Genomic DNA, 6,386 nt, shown 5'->3' on the forward strand with positions numbered 1-6,386 from the left:
GGCCAGCCTGGGGACATCGGCTTCACAGGAAATGCAAGTCCCAGCAAGTCCAGCATCACAAAAAAAATACTGCAAAGGACCTTCAAGACTCAAGGCCACCATAAGAGAACCCCATGACCTGGACTGGTGTAGTACTGCAACCTTTGGGTAGGTGTAGAGGAACCCGAATGGTCCAGGGTTGTCTAGAGGAACCCCACACCCTGGGCCTCCGTAGAGGGAACTCAACTCTTGTGCCAGTGCAGGGGAGCTGCAACCCCAGGGCTGGTGTACAGAAACCCCAAGTTCCTGTAGAACCCCAAGGTCCGGACAAGTGTACAGGAAGTAACTGCAGCCTCAGGACTGGTGTACAGGAACGCCAAGCTCCATGGTGGTCTACAGGAACCCCAGGCTGATGAAAAGGCCTGCAAGGCTTGGACTGGTGTAGAGGAACCCCAAATTCCTGGATCAGTATAAAGAACCACCAAGCCCCCAGGCCAGTGTAGAGGAACCCCAAGTCCTAGACCAGAAGAGAGCAAACCCCAGGGCTTGGACCAGTGTACACAAACCCCCTGGCTGGCGTAAAGGAACCCCAAGCTCCAGGCCGATGTAACGCAACATCAACTCAAGGGCCAGTCTAGCGTCCCAAACCCTGGTCTGATGTAGAGGGACCACAAAACTTGAGATGTTGTAACGCAACTGCAAACCCCAGGCCTGTGTATGGGGTCCACTAGTCCTGGGATGGTGTAGAGGGAGCCTCAAGGCTCTGGCTGGTGTAGAACTGCAAATCCAGGGCTGGTGAAGAGGGACAACAAGGCTCTGGCCAGTGAAGAGCAACAAAAGGCCCAAAAATGCTATAGAAAAGAGGGACTGCAAGGCTTGGGATGTGGAAGAGGAACCCCAAGCCCTGGGCTTCTACAGAGAAACTGCAGGTCTTGGGCTGTGGAAAAACAACCTCGAGGTCCCACAACCCCAGGACCGGGGTAGAGGAACTCCAAGGCCTATGACCATGTAAAGGAATTCCAAGCCTAGGGCTACGGAAAAGGAACCCCCAAGCCCTGGGCTTCTACAGAGAAACTGCAAGGCCTGGGCTGTAGAAAAGAAACCCCAAGGCCTGGGCTTCTACAGAGGAACTGCAGGTCTTAGGCTGTGGAAAAAGAACCTCGAGGTCTGGGCCATTGTAGAGGAACCACAACCCCAGGACCGGGGTAGAGGAAGCCCAAGGCTTAGGTCACTGTGGCCTAGCCCGAGGTCATTGTAGAGGATCCACAACCCCAGGAGCAGTGTAGAGGAAGTCCAAGCCCTGGCACTGTGTAGCAGAACTGCAACCCTTCCATCAGTAATATGGGACAGTCTCTCTTTTAGGGGTCAAAAATATCCAGGAGCCCCTTTTCCAAAGGTGGTGGCTGTGGATGGTGAGATTTTATTTGCACAGAGTGTGTTTGATCGGGGGTCTTCTTTTGAAATCGATAAACTTGCTTTTGAGGTTTTTGGAAAGTTTTGTGACACATTGTTTTATTTTGTATCACATTCACTTAACTTTTTCTGAAATAAGTTCCGGAGCTCTCTGCTACCAATGTGGCCCCCGTGGCCCCCAAACCCCCCAGTCAGGTGTTTGCACGCACTGAATATTTGTACAAAAGTTGCTCCTTCAGGTTTATTGGCCCCCAACAACCTGCAGCAAGTCAGCCGGGTAACGATGCAACAATACGGCATTGTGCCTCTCCTGGAGAGGAATTCCCTCCTTTGTCTCTGGTGGGGTTTGTTTGCCGGCTCGGAGGTCTCCATAAAGAGAACCGCCCACGTACCCGGCAAGACGTGGCACGCCGCACACAAGGACGGCACTGAGCAAATATTATGAGAGGCTCATTCAGCACCGACGGAGACTGCAGGCACACCGTACACACAGACTTCTATATGGCGGAGATCGGCGGTCAGGATTACGGCGCGGTCCCCCCCCCCCCCCCCCCCCGATCACACAGAACAGGCGACAGGAGATTAAAAATGCAAAGCACTAAGTGCGCTAAATAATACATGATCCAGCTCCAACTTTCATCTGGGATCCGCCGGGTGCCCAGGCAACCTCAGGTCTCTTGGACGCGATCCCGTGGACGCACAAAGCCTCGCTCTGGCCAAGCTGGCCGCTGACTTCACTGGGCCCAGAAATCACTAAAACCCAAATGAGCCTGGTGCCAGCAAAGAGAACCTTCCTAACGAAAGACGGAGAGCTCCTGACTACAACCAATCACCACACTGATCACCTGACCATTCCCATCCCCAACACCCACACATGCTATGACATCACACTGACATCAACTCCCCCTATGACATCAACTCCCCCTATGACATCATCTCCCCCTATGACATCATCTCCCCCTATGACATCACACCGCCATCATCTCAGTGCACCCACCTCTCAGTGTCGGGGGGGGATCAGTGCACCCACCTCTCAGTGTCGGGGGGGGAATCAGTGCACCCACCTCTCAGTGTCGGGGGGGGAATCCGTGCACCCACCTCTCAGTGTCGGGGGGGGAATCCGTGCACCCACCTCTCAGTGTCGGGGGGGGAATCCGTGCACCCACCTCTCAGTGTCGGGGGGGGAATCCGTGCACCCACCTCTCAGTGTCGGGGGGGGAATCCGTGCACCCACCTCTCAGTGTCGGGGGGGGAATCAGTGCACCCACCTCTCAGTGTCGGGGGGGGAATCAGTGCACCCACCTCTCAGTGTCGGGGGGGGGGGAATCAGTGCACCCACCTCTCAGTGTCGGGGGGGGGGAATCAGTGCACCCACCTCTCAGTGTCGGGGGGGGGAATCAGTGCACCCACCTCTCAGTGTCGGGGGGGGGGGAATCAGTGCACCCACCTCTCAGTGTCGGGGGGGGGGGGGATCAGTGCACCCACCTCTCAGTGTCGGGGGGGATCAGTGCACCCACCTCTCAGTGTCGGGGGGGATCAGTGCACCCACCTCTCAGTGTCGGGGGGGATCAGTGCACCCACCTCTCAGTGTCGGGGGGGATCAGTGCACCCACCTCTCAGTGTCGGGGGGGATCAGTGCACCCACCTCTCAGTGTCGGGGGGGATCAGTGCACCCACCTCTCAGTGTCGGGGGGGGGGGAATCAGTGCACCCACCTCTCAGTGTCGGGGGGGGGGAATCAGTGCACCCACCTCTCAGTGTCGGGGGGGGGAATCAGTGCACCCACCTCTCAGTGTCGGGGGGGGGGGAATCAGTGCACCCACCTCTCAGTGTCGGGGGGGGGGGGGGATCAGTGCACCCACCTCTCAGTGTCGGGGGGGATCAGTGCACCCACCTCTCAGTGTCGGGGGGGATCAGTGCACCCACCTCTCAGTGTCGGGGGGGATCAGTGCACCCACCTCTCAGTGTCGGGGGGGATCAGTGCACCCACCTCTCAGTGTCGGGGGGGATCAGTGCACCCACCTCTCAGTGTCGGGGGGATCAGTGCACCCACCTCTCAGTGTCGGGGGGGATCAGTGCACCCACCTCTCAGTGTCGGGGGGGATCAGTGCACCCACCTCTCAGTGTCGGGGGGGGAGATCAGTGCACCCACCTCTCAGTGTCGGGGGGGGAGATCAGTGCACCCACCTCTCAGTGTCGGGGGGGGAGATCAGTGCACCCACCTCTCAGTGTCGGGGGGGGGGGGGGGGGAGATCAGTGCACCCACCTCTCAGTGTCGGGGGGGGGGGATCAGTGCACCCACCTCTCAGTGTCGGGGGGGGGGGGGATCAGTGCACCGACCTCTCAGTGTCGGGGGGGGGGGGAATCAGTGCACCGACCCCCTCAGTGTCGGGGGGGGGATCAGTGCACCCACCTCTCAGTGTCGGGGGGGGAATCAGTGCACCCACCTCTCAGTGTCGGGGGGGGGGGGGAAATCAGTGCACCCACCTCTCAGTGTCGGATCAGTGCACCCACCTCTCAGTGTCGGATCAGTGCACCCACCTCTCAGTGTCGGATCAGTGCACCCACCTCTCAGTGTCGGGGGGGGGGGATCAGTGCACCCACCTCTCAGTGTCGGGGGGGGGGGGATCAGTGCACCCACCTCTCAGTGTCGGGGGGGATCAGTGCACCCACCTCTCAGTGTCGGGGGGGGGGGGGGGAATCAGTGCACTGACCTCCACTGACATCACATTCATTCTGCAGGAAGAGCTGCGGGGGAAGTTAATTATTAACAATAAAACTCCAACAGGAGAAATATCGATCAATGATGTGTCTGGAATGTCAGTGCGGAACATTGCCGACATACCAACCATAAGATCTCTTCCCACACCCACATACCACTGCATTACCAAAAGTATTGGGACACCTGCCTTTACACACATGAACTTTAATGGCATCCCAGTCTTAGTCCCAAAATCAAGGTCCATAAAGACATGGATGAGCGAGTTTGGGGTGGAGGAACTTGACTGGCCTGCACAGAGTCCTGACCTCAACCCCCATAGAACACCTTTGGGATGAATTAGAGAGGAGACTGCGAGCCAGGCCTTCTCATCCATCATCAGTGCCTGACCTCACAGATGCTCTTCTGGAAGAATGGTCAAACATTCCCATAGATAGACACCCTCCTAAACCTTGTGGACGGCCTTCCCAGAAGAGGTGAGGCTGTTATAGCTGCAAAGGGCCAACTCAATATTGAACCCTCTGTCCCCACAGTCAGGAGCGGAGCCCCCCCCACACACACACATCAGTCTGCGGATCACGTCTGGTGCCGACACACAATGGAGCCGTGTGGAGGGCGGAGAGGAGGCAGCCGAATCTCATTCAACCCTCATGTAAAAGGAGGAGGAGGAACCCGATCTGCTCCCCGACATTCACCACAAACTGGAACTGCACCCAACCCCCCCAATCACAATTATAGGACCCCCCCAATCTGCAGACCCCCCCACCACAATTATAGAACCCCCCAATCTGCAGACCCCCCACCACAATTATAGAACCCCCCAATCTGCAGACCCCCCCCCACCACAATTATAGAACCCCCCAATCTGCAGACCCTCCCCCCACCACAATTATAGGACCCCCCCAATCTGCAGACCCCCCCACCACAATTATAGAACCCCCAATCTGCAGACCCCCCCCACCACAATTATAGAACCCCCCAATCTGCAGACCCCCCCACCACAATTATAGAACCCCCCAATCTGCAGACCCCCCCCACCACAATTATAGAACCCCCCAATCTGCAGACCCTCCCCCCACCACAATTATAGAACCCCCCAATCTGCAGACCCTCCCCCCACCACAATTATAGGACCCCCCCAATCTGCAGACCCCCCCACCACAATTATAGAACCCCCCAATCTGCAGACCCCCCCCACCACAATTATAGAACCCCCCAATCTGCAGACCCCCCCACCACAATTATAGAACCCCCCAATCTGCAGACCCCCCCCACCACAATTATAGAACCCCCCAATCTGCAGACCCTCCCCCCACCACAATTATAGGACCCCCCCCAATCTGCAGACCCCCCCACCACAATTATAGAACCCCCCAATCTGCAGACCCCCCCCACCACAATTATAGAACCCCCCAATCTGCAGACCCCCCCACCACAATTATAGAACCCCCCAATCTGCAGACCCCCCCCACCACAATTATAGAACCCCCCAATCTGCAGACCTCCCCTTCAATTATAGGACCCCCCAATCTGCAGACCCCCCCTTCAATTATAGGACCCCCCAATCTGCAGACCCCCCCTTCAATTATAGGACCCCCCAATCTGCAGACCCCCCTCTCCACAATTATAGAACCCCCCCAATCTGCAGACCTCCCCACCACAATTATAGGACCCCCATCTGCAGACCTCCCCTTCAATTATAGGACCCCCCAATCTGCAGACCCCCCCTTCAATTATAGGACCCCCCAATCTGCAGACCCCCCCTTCAATTATAGGACCCCCAATCTGCAGACCTCCCCTTCAATTATAGGACCCCCAATCTGCAGACCTCCCCTTCAATTATAGGACCCCCCAATCTGCAGACCCCCCCTTCAATTATAGGACCCCCCAATCTGCAGACCTCCCCTTCAATTATAGGACCCCCCAATCTGCAGACCCCCCCTTCAATTATAGGACCCCCCAATCTGCAGACCCCCCTTCAATTATAGGACCCCCCAATCTGCAGACCCCCCTCTCCACAATTATAGACCCCCCAATCTGCAGACCCCCCCTTCAATTATAGGACCCCCAATCTGCAGACCCCCCTTCAATTATAGGACCCCCCAATCTGCAGACCCCCCCTTCAATTATAGGACCCCCCAATCTGCAGACCCCCCTCTCCACAATTATAGAACCCCCCAATCTGCAGACCCCCCCTTCAATATAGGACCCCCCAATCTGCAGACCTCCCCTTCAATTATAGGACCCCCCCAATCTGCAGACCCCCCCTCTCCACA

The 6,386-nt window shown here is 57.2% G+C and overlaps 1 protein-coding gene across 1 annotated transcript in view; it reads right to left on the bottom strand.

Moving 5' to 3' along the window:
* PLEKHA7 (pleckstrin homology domain containing A7) overlaps nucleotides 1–6,386 on the bottom strand; it is a gene marked incomplete at its 3' end in the record, with an annotated part of 239,875 nt that overhangs the window by 221,619 nt on the left and 11,870 nt on the right.

The sequence above is a fragment of the Lithobates pipiens genome, unplaced genomic scaffold, assembly GCF_037356315.1.
Source record: "Lithobates pipiens isolate NorthernLeopardFrog02 unplaced genomic scaffold, aLitPip1_a1.2 Scaffold_24, whole genome shotgun sequence".
NCBI classification, from domain to species: Eukaryota; Metazoa; Chordata; class Amphibia; order Anura; family Ranidae; genus Lithobates; species Lithobates pipiens.